Raw genomic sequence first — 16220 nt, 5'->3', positions numbered from 1 at the left:
CCCGGACAATGTTCAGCCATATGAGCTCTTCAAGGCGATCAGAGAAGGCTCCCTAATGGAGAACTTCTGTCACTTCCGCCTCGAGCTATTTTTCCTACATGTCCCAAATGCAGAGGATTCCGACGAGGCCTGCATCGCCCACTATCGTGAGGAAAAGCGCAGCCGGGGAGACTATACACGTCAGGTCGAAACACTAGGGTTGTCGTCCACTATGGACAGTGAGAACGGTGCCGGTAGTCTACCCGGCTTGGTACCAAGTTACATCGAAGACCCGGACACCGAGTATTACCATGGTCTTATCTACATCTACCGAGGACCTGATTGGACTAGAGACGAACAGTTTGTACGTCGCATCTCCTTCGATTCTATTCCACAGAATGTGTATAGTTCGCTCGACCACGGGGCAGATGAACCTGACATTCTTCCGGCCATCGCCATCTTTCCACTAACGATACGCCATCTGGAAAATCACAATGTCAAGTCGATTGGCGAAGATATGTACTTCAAGTCCTTTCTTGCAACAAACAATGTAACGAATGAACCGTGGGAGGAGGCGATCAGGCTTGGATGGTCCACCTGGTGAAAGAAACCAGTCCTGGACACCAAGCGATGAATATGTGCTCGTGATGTTATGTTTTCGTGATCCAGATGTAGTAGTATAGCAAACCTATCTCGACTATGGGGACCATAGAGTTGATAAAGTTGCAACCAATCACAAGGGCGAGAAGAAGCTAACGGGCAGATTCTGGGTTCACGACTGATGCTGCTTGCGTTCATTGCGAAGGCTGTGCTTCCAAGTCGATATATTGAGCCTGCGAAAACCAACCACAGCCTTGCTCTGAGGTTACCCGGCATTAATTGCATTCTTATCGCGCGCTGCGGCGACCAATAGGGTATTTGCGAGCAAAGTCAGCCTTGCCCCCAGTCGCACACGTCTGACATTGTGAGGTCAGCTTACAATGGTGATCGTACATAAGGCATCTATCACACGCGTGTGTACGCAGTCAGCATGGCTTCGACCTCTCAGTCACTAGAGTTGGCCGAACTATCGGCACGGCCACTTCTCAAGTCCAAACTCAGCAAAACAATCGACGAGCCCAGTTCCACCGTTCTGAGTGGATCAGTGAGTGCTAGCAATGCGCCACCAAATACAGCGCCGAAGCTTCAGAAGGCTGGGAGTCAGAAGGGCAGGAATCTCGCCGCGCAGGTGAAGAACATATTTCGAACAGCGATAGCTCGCGTGTGCCTTGCATGGAAGCGCTCTGTCGAGGCCGTGAGCCGGGGTTGGAACAAGAGCTGGACGTTGGAGACATTGAGTCTAATCGCCTCAACCCTAACGCTTGCCGGACTTGTTTCGACACTTTTGGTCCATGAGAATAAACCGCTTCCACAATGGCCTCAGCTGGTCACGATAAACTCTATCATATCACTATTTTCCCTGCTCATGAGGGCATGCGTGGGCGTTGTATTGACAGAAGGTAACTTGAACCTAAACATTAGAGAGCATACAAGCTGACTTGAGCGACAGGCATCAGTCAGTGCAAGTGGAACTGGTATCGAAAAGTCAGGAAATTGGATCACATGGAACGACTCGACTCAGCGAGCCGTGGTTCTTGGGGCTTTATCAATTTAATGTACCACTTGAGACCATCACAGATATAGTACCCACCCCGCGATCAGCCCTGCCTTAGACAAGACTAATTGTGTGCAGTTACCTCGCTGTACTTGGCGCCGCTATCACGATCATGTCATCCCTGCTCGGCTTCTTTTCGCAACAGCTCGTGCAATTCCAGGATTGTCTTCAGCAAGACACAGCCGCGTCGGTCAGGCTATCGAGAACCAACTCTTACAACCAGGTCGGAGGTACAATGCAGTCCAACGTGCCCACAGAATATGCCCCGATGGCAGCAGCGATCAGCGTCGGCATACTTCAACTTGTCGGAGATCTGACCAATACACTCTCTTCTGGCTGTAGTAGCGGCAACTGCACTTTCTCAGATAAGGGCAGTGCATCATTCTCAACCTTGGCTTTCGGTCACTTCTGTAACAACATTACCTCAAACATTCGCATAGTGAATGAGACCTATTCGACAAGAGACAATTGGACTACGGCATACCTGGCGCTGGATTATGAAGACCACAATAGCTTGGAATGGTCACGAGAGAATGGTGGAGAACCAGTCGTTCGCTCCTGGACCTCGCTCACCCCATCCGGCCTGACCACGATGTACTTTCTTTTCAGGTCTTCCAATCGCGATACAGATTGGAGGGCTGTCAATTGTACACTCTTCCCAACGATCAACACGTATGAAGCTAGGATCACCGATGCCATTCTGAAAGAGCAATTGGTTGACATTGCGTATCTTGGAAGCATATTCGCACAGTTTGATGAACCGCCCGTGTGGGACAGTGACCTCTCAAATACGATGTTTACATGGACCCATGCGATGACAACCAACTACACTGTACAAAACGGCATGAAAGAGTCATGCGAGGGCTCCGTCAGCCCCGGTACTGGGCTGTTCAGATTCATGAAACATAGCGACGAGTCCACCTACATCAACGGCACCGGTCATACGAATCTAAGCGCGGGATGGAAGTGGTGGTACTTTCCACCGGATTGCGTGTGGCTTCTTAACAAGTTTTCGGAAATGACTATAAGCGAAAGCCTGACAGCTACATTTGACCAACAAAACCTTTCAATGGGCCGACGCGACGGAACAGTTGGCTCAGTTCACTTGCGTGTACTGTTCGAGGAAGGCAATATCACATTCGACAGCATTGAAAGACGGATAGACAACCTCGCGACGTTAATGACTTCTGTCATCCGCACCCACGGTAGCCCTGTACCCCTTCAAATCCCTCTCCAGTCGTCGTCTTCTCCCGCCGACGGGCAAATGTGGTTCAACACAACATGTGCGTACGTACGATGGTCTTGGATCGCCTATCCCGCTGTTATGATTGCTCTAAGTGGTCTTTTCCTTCTGTTAGTTGCGATTGAGAACCGCGACACTCAGCGCGATCGGCTTTGGAAAAGCTCGTTCCTTGCTGCTCTCTTTTGCGAGGTCGAACTAGACACAAGACCACAGGGGATAGCAGATATGAAAGCGAAAGCCAGGACAGCAAATGTCACTATGGAGAAAAGAGGCTCTGGGTTGAAGCTAGCTTAACACTAGTAAAGGCTATATAACCAATGTCAGTCCCTGCAAATATACACTTTCTCAGATTAGCTCTCGAGTTTCACTTGAGCAATAAGCAAAAGATAATAAGCAAGTTGTATGTTAGGTGGTCGCTGAACATAGTTCGATGCTCCAATGGCATCGTGTGTACCCGCGGAATGCATCGTTACGGCAACTCCGCAATTGACAGATGCAAAGCGACGAGTGTTGAGCTCGTAGTGCGCATCAAGATGAACGCCATCTTCAGCCTTGTGGGGAAGCAATAACCTTGGCAGGTTTAATTATAGCCTAGCGTTGGGTTCATCGAGTCTAGCCCGAGAGAACTCTAACACCACTTTCGCTTCACGAGTCAGCCCATGCTTGGAAGTCTCCTATCCACGATGTAATATATTCTGGTCGCTCCCTCTCGTTAATCTGGTAATGCGTCCCCATTCGCCGACCGTTTCTTAACCCAAGTCACTCGTTCCGACGGTTCTTTTAAACGATGCGTTCTTCGATATTATTAGCCGTTCCGGCCCTTCTATTCCTTAATGTCAATGCGTTGCGCGTCAGCACCTCGAGTGTTTGCGGTAAGCAATCCTGGAATACGCTTACTTGCAAGAATTCGTCCTGGGGAAACTGTTGCTCGAAGAATGGACGTTGTGGTTCCACGCCACAACACTGCGGAACTGGATGCCAGGCTAAATTTGGAGACTGCAAGTTGCCAGTATCTTCAGCACCCGCGGTCATCGTTTCCTCAGCACCTGCGACGTCATCGAAAACACTTGCAGTATCCTCGACGATAATTGCAGTGTCATCGGCAGTACCCGCAGTCTCATCGGCAGCACCCGCAGTATCATCGAAAGTGCCCGCAGCATCAGCGGCCCCGGTTACGGGCGGAACGATCTCCACTGATGGAACTTGCGGCGGAACTTCTGGCTTCACCTGCGTCGGCTCTCCATTTGGCAATTGCTGTAGCGCGTATGGATGGTGTGGAACGTCCACCGCCCATTGCGGCACTAGCTGCAATGCAGCCTTTGGAAACTGCGGAGCGGCGGCATCTTCATCGACCTTATCCACGACTACAGTTCCAACTACGACCTCGGCAGCTACCCCAGCACCCACTCAGAAGATCTCCGTCGACGGAAGTTGTGGCAGCGGAGTGAGATGCCTAGGCTCTTCATTCGGCGATTGTTGCAGCGCCTACGGGTGGTGGTAAGCTCTCAATGTCCTCTCCCCCTCTCTCTCATACTAACATCGACTCGCAGTGGAAGCACCGCCGCATTCTGTGCAACAGGCTGCCAAGCTGGATTCGGAAAGTGCGATGTTCCTTCCCCCAGCCCGACTCCAAGCAACACGTGTGGCGTCGAAGGCTTCGCCAATGTTGAGGCATACTACGCTTCTTCGTTCAACTTGATCGATGCGACCGATGTTTCGACTTGTGCGACGCTATGTTTGGCCGAAGCAGAATGCAAGAGTTATCTGTTCAACCCAAAGCTTGGAAATTGCGCGTATCTTATGAATTCGCTAGAGCAGGGAGAGTTCATTGCCACAAGTGGCACGGATCAGCTTTTCTGGGAGAGGTCCTGCGCTGAGGCGAAGTAGACTTTGTAGCAAGATAAGCATAAGAGGCACCTAGTCCTTGCGCGTTACATTTGGGAACGATATGCAAGGTGTTTGGACTAGGACAGCGGCAAATTGTAGCTTCTATCGCATCGGTCTACGCGTGTCTAGACGTTACGCTGCTTTGTACAATATTATACTAGTGCTAAAATTTATTATGTAACTAAAATCTACAATTTTATAAATACTAAATTTAGAGTCTTTAATAAGAATATTAAAAAAAGTTATTAAACTTATTATTAGTACTCTTAAGTTTAATTAAGTTATTATTTAATAATAGAGTTAGTTAAATACTAGATATATAATATTAGACTATAATTAGATATATTATTTTAAAAAAACTAAAGGTAAATTACTACTATAGCGCGCTCTATACTATAGATATAATAACTATAAAAGCTTTATAAATTAATAACGTATTTAATTAGCTACTTTTAGATAATATAAAGCAAAATACTTAATATACTAAATATAGTTTTATACTATAAAGAGCTTAAATCTAATATTAATATAGTTATATAATATAATAAACATTATTTTAAAAATATAATAGACTTATTAGCTAATAATATATTAGAATTTTCTAGCTATATTATAAAAGTTATATAGTAATTATATTGTATATTTTATATTATATTAATATTAAATTTATTATTATATATAGTTTTAATTATTATCTAGTATTATAAATATATTATAGAAAGGCTTTTATTAAAGTAAAGTATTAATATAGAGTAGAGTAATAAAACGTAGTTAGTAACTCTATATAGTAATCTTAATATAAGTATATTTTTTAAACACTTTATACTTACTATATATAGCTATAATAATTAATAAAACTCTTTTTATAATATTTACTATAAATATAGTACTTTAATAATAATAATAATATACTTATAAAAAGTAATAGTAAAAAAAGCTTCTTTAAAAAACTTAAAAGTAAACTTAGAAGTAGTAATAAGTAAGCTATAAAGCTATAAAGCTATAAAAATATTAAAATTCTAGAAATATATATCTAAATAAGCTTTTAAAGCTAAGTAAATACTAATAGTAATAATAGATAGCTCTTATTAGTAAAAAAGCTAAAAGTTAAAAAGTAGTATAGTATTAAATAAAAGTCTCTTTATTAGCTATAGAGCTAAGTAAATAACTATAGTTATAATACTATTATAGAAGTTAATACTATAGTTTAGAGAATAGTAGCCTAAAAAAGATTATATACAACTTTATATATAGAGAATACTTCTTTTTATTTTATATTTTTCTTAACTTTTATATACTTTTAATCTACTAATATATTTACTAAATATAAAAAACTTTTTATACTAAACTTCTCTTTTATACTTATAATAAAAGCTTTAGTTTTTATAATAATAATAATACTTAGCGTAATAGAATATACTACTTTAGTAGTTCTTACTAGTTATACGTATAGTATATTTAACCTTTTAGTTTTTCTTAGAAAGTTTTTAATAAAAAAACTATAAAATATAGCTATAAGAATAAAGCTAAAAAAGAGCTTTTATTAAAATAGTAGAAGGTAAATAAAAGTAATTACTACTAATAAAAGATACCTTATAGCTTTATATATTATAAGTATATTTTATCTCTACTAAATAGACTTTCTTTTTAATATTTTAGTAATTATAAAGAAATAGTTTAACTAGCTTAGTATATTAAATAAGAAGCTAGCTAAAATTATAAAAATACTAGTAATCTAAAATAAGCTTAACTTTATTAAGCTTATAATAAGTAATATTTTTCTTAGCTAAAAGAAGATAGTACTTTACTAGCTATATAAGGTAGTATATATATAGTATAGTATTAGACTATACTAATAGACGCGTAATAATAGGTAGAATAGATAGTTAGTATACTAGAGAATAGCGTAATATAGCTAATATAGCTAGCTTATAAGTAATTACGTATAGAATATAGATTACTAGTATTTATATAAGTATTATATAAGCTTTATATAAGTATTCTAGGTTAGATTAAACTTTATACTAGCTATAAGCTTACTAAGTTATCTTTTAGAGTTACGTAATTATATAAAGCTAGTATTAGTACTACTAGTTAATAGTCTAGATAGCTATTAGTAATATATAATAAATATAAAGTAGTTAGCGTATTATAATTATGCGTATAGTAAATATTATATTAGTAGTAGTATAAGTATAAGTATTATAAGTTATAAATCTAGGCTAGCGTTAGAGATTTTTTAAGTTTACTTTTAGAGTCTAATATAGTAATATATTATTACGTAATTACGTAATTATATAATTATATAATTATTTAATTTTAAAAAAAGTACGCTATAGACTCTATCTCTTAGGCCTAGAAGAGAAAAGGCTTTTATAATACTTTTATTATAGTTAAGCTATTAATATTATTATATATTTATCTATAAAGTATTTTATATTCTTCTTATAGCTATAATTATAGTATATAATTTTAGTATATCTTTATATATTTTATTATTTATATAAGTCTTATAGATAGATAGTTTAGCTTAAGTAACTACTTAGATTATTATTTATAGTTACTAATACTATAATATATAGTATTAGAAATAAAATACTAGAAAAGCTCTATATTATAAAACTTCTACGCTATTACGCGCTTCTCTAGTAGTATCTATAGCTAATTCTTAGCTAGTATATTAGTATATATACTTTACCTTTTAGTAGACTACTAATATAATATTATAACTAGCTTTTTTATTTCTTATCTTAGATTTCTTTCTATCTATTACCTAGGCCTAGTAAAGCTTTTTTATTAATTCTTTTTATTTATAAAATAGCGTAAGGTATATATTATCTATTATCTATTAATACTTAATACTAAAAAAGTAGCTAGCTATTTATAATAGTAGCTATTATATTAAATTATATATAATATATATTTTATAAGTATAGAGTATAAGTATTAAAAGATAGTAGAGAGTTAGTTATTATATATAAAGAAACTAACTACTAAGAATTTAGTAATAAGGCTAAAAATAGGTAGTAGTATTATTAGTTACTATTTACTAGACTATATATCTATAAAAAGTAGTATATAGTAAAAGCTCTCTATTAACTAAGAAGCTAAGCGCGCTTTTTATATAATAGATTAAGCTAGAGAAGATAAGCGCTTTAAGAAGAGAAAAATTTAGTAGTATATAATTTAAGTTATATAATAGACTAGCGTAGTATAGCTTTAGCTTAAAGTTAGCTTAGAAAACTATAGTTATATTAGTTATATATACTTTATAACCTCTACTCTTTAGAGTACTTACTTCTAAATATATTACTAACTCTTACTATTATAATCTAAAGGCTAGATATATTAATATTACTATTATAATATAATATAGCGTTTTAGCTACTTTTTAATATTATACTTATTTATTAATAAGTTTACTTTTTATTACTCTACTATATAGGTATTAGCTTATATTTAGTTTACTAGATATCTATAGACTTTTTAACCTTAAATTAGAAACTTTTACTACTTATATTTATACTTTTTCTCTAGCGTCTACTATAGCTAGCCTAGCCTATAAGATATCTATAAATAGAAAGACTTAAAGCTTTTCTAGAATATCTAACTTTTTTTTATTATCTTACTATATCTACTATAGCTAGCTTAGTCTATAAAGATATCTATAGATTAAAAAACTTAAAGCTTTTCTAGAATATCTAACTTATCTTTATTATTTTACTATATCTACTATAGCTAGCTTAGCTTATAAGATAAAGTTTATTTTCTTTTTATTTCTTTTTATAATAACTCTATCTATATAGAAGTACTAATCTATATATTAAGCGCGTACTCTAGTTAGCTAATACTATATCTACTAGACTATTACGTAGTTATTAGTTTACCTTCTTTTACTACTCTAGCTATTACTACCTACTACTAGACTATTATGTAGTTATTAGTTTACCTTCTCTTACTACTCTATCTAGCTAGCTATTACTATCTACTACTAGACTATTACGTAGTTATTAGTTTACCTTCTTTTACTACTCTATCTAGCTAGCTATTACTATATTTACTCTTTATTAGATAATATAAACTACGCTAGAATAGACTTTATTAATAATATATACTATTTTTATTTCTAGTAAAGTATACTCTAAGAAGTCTAGCGCTCTTATAGTATATAATAAAATTAATATCTATATTCTAGGCTAGTTAATACGTTATATTAGATACGTAGTTATCTATTCTTTTCTTTCTTACTACTATTTCTAGTTATTAAGCCTAGAGTAGGTATTATTAATACTATTACTATCTCTAATACTAGATTAGCTAGTTAAAAGGCTTAAGCTACTTAATTCTTTATAGTAGTAAAGTGTTATTTCTTATTTATACTTAATATATTTTTTATAATAGAAAAGTATTATTTCTTATCTATACTTAATATATTTTTATTATAATACTATTAGCTTTAGAAAAATATACTTAAGCGTAGATATAGTTACTTAATTTCTTACTTATAAAGACGTATAGTGTTTATAAGTCTTTCTTATATTATATACTTACTATTAACTATAATCTTATTACTTTAGAGCTTAATCTATAAAGCTATCTACTAGTAAAGATTCTTCTATTATTACTCTACTTCTATCTCTATTACTCTTACTTTTATCTCTATTTCTATTCTTTTATCTATTTTACTTTTTTTATTTATAGCTACTATAGTAGTAGTATAGCTTCTTATAATTACGTCTCTTTAATAGCTATTACTAGAAAATTAAAATAGCTAAAACTATTTCTATATTCTATTTAGTAGTAGTAGTAGTAGTAGTAGTAGTAGTAGTAGTAGCCTATATTTAAAGAGACTTTCTTTCTTTATAGCTATTCTTATAAAGTTTCTACTTAAAACTACTAGTATTTTACTTTTACTTAAAGCTACTAGCGTTACGCTTCTACTTAAAGCTACTAGCGTTATAACTATCTACTTCTATACTTAGATAGCTATTCTTATAAAGCTTCTACTTAAAGCTACTTATATTATACTTTTACTTAAAGCTACTAGCGTTATAACTTTTAGTAACCTTTTATTATTAGTTAAATTTAAATATATAAATATAACTTATATACTCTATTACTAACAAAACTTTAAATAGATTCTAATTACTCTTTTAATAATATAGTCTATTACTATATATTAATATTCTTCTTAATACTAAGTATCTAATATACTTATTATTACCTTATATAACTATAAAGTACTTTAATATATATACTATTATTATATACTATTATTATATACTATTATTATATACTATTATTATATACCTTATACTATATACTTTAATATTCTAAGTAATAGTTTTTCTAAGAGTAAATATATCTAGTTAATATTAGAAGTAGCTATATAAAATATAATAAAAGAGATAGCTATATAATAGAGTAAGAATATTATCTACTTCTAAAGAATAATAATTCTAAAATAAAGTTAGAGATAGCTATATAGAATATAATAAAAGAGATAGTAGTCTAGTAGAGTAAGAATATTATCTACTTCTAAAGAATAATAATTCTAGAATAGAGTTAAAGGTAGCTATCTAGAATATAATAAAAGAGGTAGCTATCTAGTAAAGTAAGAATATTATTAGTATCTACTACTAGGTTAGTATTCTAAGGTATATATATAGAAAAATAAAAAGGTATAAGATACTAGGCTTAGTAGAAGTCTAGAATACTAAGTAATATTTACTAGATTAGTAGAGATTTAGATCTAAAGGCTACCTAAAGAGCTAAAAGTATTAGTAAATATCTAGATTATATAGTAACTTCTTAAATCTTAAAGGTAGTTACTTAGCTTAGGTTAGCCTTAGACATAATAATATTCTAGAATATTCTTACTACTATCTAGGTAAGCTTTTAGATTACTAGAAGTATTAGCTTTATAATTTTTAATACTTATATTCTATACTTAGACGTATTCTTAGCTTTTTTAACTACTATAATAAGTCTATCTTTTTTAGTAATTAGTATAAATATTTCTATTTTAATATTATTATATATCTACTATAAGCTAGTTTTAAAAAGTAAAAGCTTAATATTTATCTTTACGTATATTCTTAGACTAGTAAAATAATTATTTTCTTCTACTAAAACCTCTATCTAGCTACTAAATAGACTTTAGATTTAGTCTTTATATACTAAGTAACTTAACTATATAGTATTATTAATAGAGTAGAAGTAAAGAATATATATAAGTAGTATATATAAAAAGAGAAAAAAGAGTAGTATAAGTATAAAAGGTTAAGCTAGTAAGTAACCTAATTAATAGAATATTAGTATACCTAGATAGTATATAGAATAGCGTAGTAAAGCTTAGAAATATAATATAATATCTCTAGTAGCTAATATTACTATATATTAGCCTATCTAGTAAGCTAGGTTAGTATAAAATAGAGCTAGATAGTTATTACTACTATAATTCTTAGTTAAGAGAAAATATTTTTTTCTAGCCTAGTATAGTAGTTATAAGTAGAAGAATAGAACCTATAAATGTTAGATATACTAGTAAAGTGTATTATATTACTAGAATATTAGAATTAAAAGATTAATATAGTAGTTTAGACTACTAGAAACTAGATAATCTTTAGCTACTTAAAGTATAGATAGAATACCTATATATAGAAATAATAATAGTAAACTATAGTTAGCTACTCTTACTATTATAGAGTAACCTAACTCTATCTATAGTAGTCTCTACTTTATTATATTATATTATATACTAGCGCGTTTTATAAATTATAAATTCTTTTTCTTAAAAGTACTTATACTACTTAGAATTAAGTTAAATTTTATATAAACACTTTTACTTAAGCTTATAGTATTATTTTAAATCTATTATATTAGTTTTAGTAAGCTATACTATATAGTATAAGTAAATAGAGGTACTAAAAAACTAAGGTAAGCGCGTTTAATTATAGAAAGCTTTAAAGTAGCTTTTAAAACTCTAGAGTTAACTATAATTAAAAAGAAATATAAAATTATACTAATTAGTTATATATATAATATATAGCTATAAATAATAAGAAAATTTATTATAGAATAGTTCTAAAGTCTAACTATATACTATATTTACCTCTTCTATAGCTAAGAGACCTCTAGTAATAGCTTTAAAAGTTAGCTTTACGCTTATATATTTTAACTATATTATAAAAATATAAAGTAGTATAAAGAAAAACTAGTATAGAATATAAGAATATATAACTTTAAAATATATATTTAAATATCTAGTTTATTATAAATAAGTAAAAGGTGTAACTAATAGAATACTACTATTAAACTCTTACTACCTTAACTAATATTATATAGATAATATTATAACTCTAAGTTATATAAGTAATAACATACTATCTTAAACTCTTAGTAAAGCTATAAAAATAAAAAGTATAAATATATATCTATAAAAGGTATAGTAAAGTAAAGTAGTAACTAGTATAGAAAATATATAAGAAGAGCTTAGAGTTTAAAAAGAGTTAATTCTTTCTATAGTAATTAGAGTAAGATATAGATTATAGAAAGTATAAGAAAAAAAGCTAAGTTATATAAAGTAAATATTTTTATTAATAAATATAAACTCTTTATCTTTTAGGCTTAAAATAATTTATAGCTTTTTAGTTTATAGCGCTAGTAGACTAAAGATCTAACACTTTTCTATTATAGTAAATATATAGTGCTTTAAAACTCTATTATAAAAGATATTCTACTAAGTAAGAGTTAATATAACTCTTTTAGTTATAAAGTTACTATCTATTAAATTAATATTAATAAATAAGTAATAATAATTATAGTACTTATATATAAAGATACTAACTACCTAACTAGCTTTATTATCTAATACTTTAATCTAGTTACTAACTTAGTATAAGAAAGCTTTTTTAGTTATACTATAACTATAATAGTTTAGTTTCTTAGGCGTTAGGCCTACCTTAGGCTAACAGCCTATAGTATATATATTTAACCTCTAAGTGCTTCTTCTAAGCCTTACTATAATAATATTATAATTTAATATAATATTATTATCTAATCTCTATATAACTCTTATATATTATTATAGTTAATATTCTATATTCTAAAAGTAGCTAAGCTACTTTTAAAGATTATAACTATATTATTACTAATTCTTTACTTACCTAGTAGTAGAGACGTATTCTATCTTACCTTACACTCTCTAAGCCTACGTAGATTAGTTACTAAGATTACTCTATTACTTATAATATCTACTAACTCTAGCGCTACCTCTAGCGTACTCTTATTTACTAAACTTACTATAGCCTCTACTACTTATAGTAGTTATTACATAAATTAGTTTTAGTTTTCTTACTTTACTACTCTAAGTAGTACTTAGCACTTACTTACTACTATAGCGTATAATAGCTCTTAGAATTCTTATTAGTTCTTTCTTTACTTATATAGTAGCTCTAACCTCTATAATAGTAGTTCTTTCTAGTTCTCTAGCGCCTTCTAAAATAACTTCTAAGTTAATCTAACTATAGATAGTAGCTATATTATTAACTCTAATAATAAAAATAATAAGAGTAATACTACCTAGATCTACTACTAGCTTAATAAAAGCGTTAACTATAATAATTATAGTAACTTAGTTAAACCTTAAAAGATTATTACCTTTACTAATATAGATACTCTTAGTAATATTACTAAGATCTATAGTAAGAGTAAAGCGCTTTACTACTTCTCTTTTAGTATACCTCTTAGCTATATTAACTATAGCAGCGCCTACTATCTAGATCTACTAAGTAGATATTATAACGCTCTCTAAGTTACTACTAATACCTAGCTTTAGTTTAACTAGAGCTTTTAGTAATTATATTAATAGTCTATATACACTTTATTATAAGTAGTTACTCTAGCTCTTTTAGAGAAATAAATCTAGTTCTCTCTATTACTTATATAAGAATATACTTTTATTTCTTTTATTACTTAGCGTAATATTACTAGCTATATTATCTCTAAGCTTAACCTTCTAGAAAGTAGTTACTCTATTCTTACTATATATAAGTATAACACTAAGAGTAAGTCTAAGCTTATTAGTAATATAGATAAAACTCTCTTTAAAGATAGTTAAGCTTTTACTATAAAGAATAACTTTAAGAAGTATAAGTTCTATTTTAATACTACGTACTTTCTTTATAATAACTTAGCTAATACTAATATACGCTTTAATAAAGTATAAGAAAAGCTTACTAATAAATATAATTAGTTATACTAACTCTATATCTAAACTACTAACGTAGTAAAGACCTTAGAAGCTTTCTAATACTAGCTTATTAAGTCTAATATTAAGATTACTACTTTCTAAAAGTAGGCTTAAACTATAAAAGTTAATATTTATATAACTATACTTAACTTAAAGAACTATTATATTACTACTAAATATAAGATTAAAAAAGTTTATAAGTATAAGAATATTTATAAAAAAGTTTATAATAAAAAATATAGTATATACACTAAGGCTTATACTAAAATTATCTACTTTAAAGCTCTTATATAATAAACTTCTATTATTACTACTAGCGCTTATTAGAACTAGATAACTTAGACTCTAATAATTTAAATAGTTTTACTAATACTCTTTACTCTAGTTATTATAACCTTTACTTACTATAGCTACTACTTAGCTCTAGTTCTACTTCTTCTCTACTACCTCTATAGGCTTTAATATTATATACTTAATACTTTAAATAATCTAAACCTAATAAGTTTAAAGATCTACTAGATACTCTAGCTAACTTATACTTAAAGTAAAAGCTTAATATAATAAGCTAGTTCTAGGCTTATACTACTATCTTCTAGAGTAAATATAAGTAGATAGACTATATCTATATAAGAACTACTAGAGCTACTTAGAATAGTATCTCTATTAGCTAGTATATTCTAAAAGAAGAGTTTACTCGTGTATAATAGATCTAGAATATTCTTAATACTTATTATAAATATCTTAATACTATTTATAATACTTATAAGTTCTATAATAATAAAAAAGATAGTATAAAGTCTAGTAAGAATATTAGCTCTTATCTAGCCTACTTCTAGACTAGCGTTACTTTTCTTAAGTAAAGTAATAAAAAGAAAATTCTCTAGCTATACTAAAAGCTCTCTACTAACTAGTGTACTTATATTAAGTTTTTTATAGATAATAAGCGCTATACTAAGAACTTTACTACTTTTAGTAATAAGCTTTATTATCTTAAGTAGTTATACTTCTTACTTTATTCTTTAGCACTAAAAACCTAGATCTCTAGTAGAGGTAGTAGTAGTAGTAGTAGTAGTAGTAACTATAATAACTACTTCTATAATAATACCTCTACCTTAGATAGTACTAGCGCCTTTTACTTTATTATTAATAAACTCTATAAGAACTATAACTTAATAGAGACTTAAGTACTTACTAATCTATAGCGCTACTTTAACTATATATACACTAGTTATAAGTCTAATAGTTCTAATACTTTTTATAAGAGTTAGAATAAAGTTACTTTAATAGCTAAGTTTTTTAAAATTCTTACTACTCTTAATAAAGCGTGTAAGGTAGTAGAAATTCTAATTTCTAAAGCCTCTATTAGAGTTAGCGCTATATAAAGCTTTACTCTACTATTATCTATTACTAGAGTTAACGTATATATAGAAAATAAGTAGTTTTTAGTAATAGTTACCTCTAAAGACTTTCTAAGCCTAAGAACTTATATAAGAAAAAAGATACTATAAAGATAATATCTAAATCTACTACTATACTTCTTTTTTTTTCTTTAGTTAAAGCCTATAAAAATAATAATAAACCTAACTCTATACTATTAGTAATTCTAGACTAAATTAAGAACTTAGAATACTCTACTACACTATAAGTTTATATATCTACTATTATAGCTACTACTATTAGTAGCGCTATATATCTTTTCTAAGTAGATTAGTAGTTAGTCTTTAAAGAAATTATATCTCTCTCTCTATAACTATTATTATATATTAAACTTATAGATAATTCTAGTTATACTTCTATCTTTATTAATAGTTCTTACGCTTATATAAATAATTATAAAATAATTATATTATAGAATCTAGTAGTTCTAGAGCTTACTAATAGCTCTTAAGTTAGTAACGTTATATATATAACTTACGTTAATATTACTTTTAATAATTATAATAAGTAGGTTTTTATCTATATTACTTAGCTTAGTAGTGTCTAAATAATTCTAGAAACTCTATAGTTCTAATAATATAACTCTTAAGTTAACTAAAATACTATATCTATAACTTTTAATTTAAGTTACTATATATAGTACTACTTTTATAATTATTAGCTATACTATATTTTTAGTAGTTAATACTATAAATAATCTATACCTCTATCTTATAAGCTTAAAAAGGTATACTACTTAAAGACTCTACTACTTATTAACATCTTTA

This window comes from Alternaria infectoria (assembly GCF_024043175.1).
Source record: "Alternaria infectoria strain BMP 0036 chromosome Unknown scaffold_48, whole genome shotgun sequence".
Taxonomy (NCBI): domain Eukaryota; kingdom Fungi; phylum Ascomycota; class Dothideomycetes; order Pleosporales; family Pleosporaceae; genus Alternaria; species Alternaria infectoria.
The sequence above is the reverse complement of the archived record's forward strand: the minus strand, read 5'-3'. Positions refer to the sequence as shown.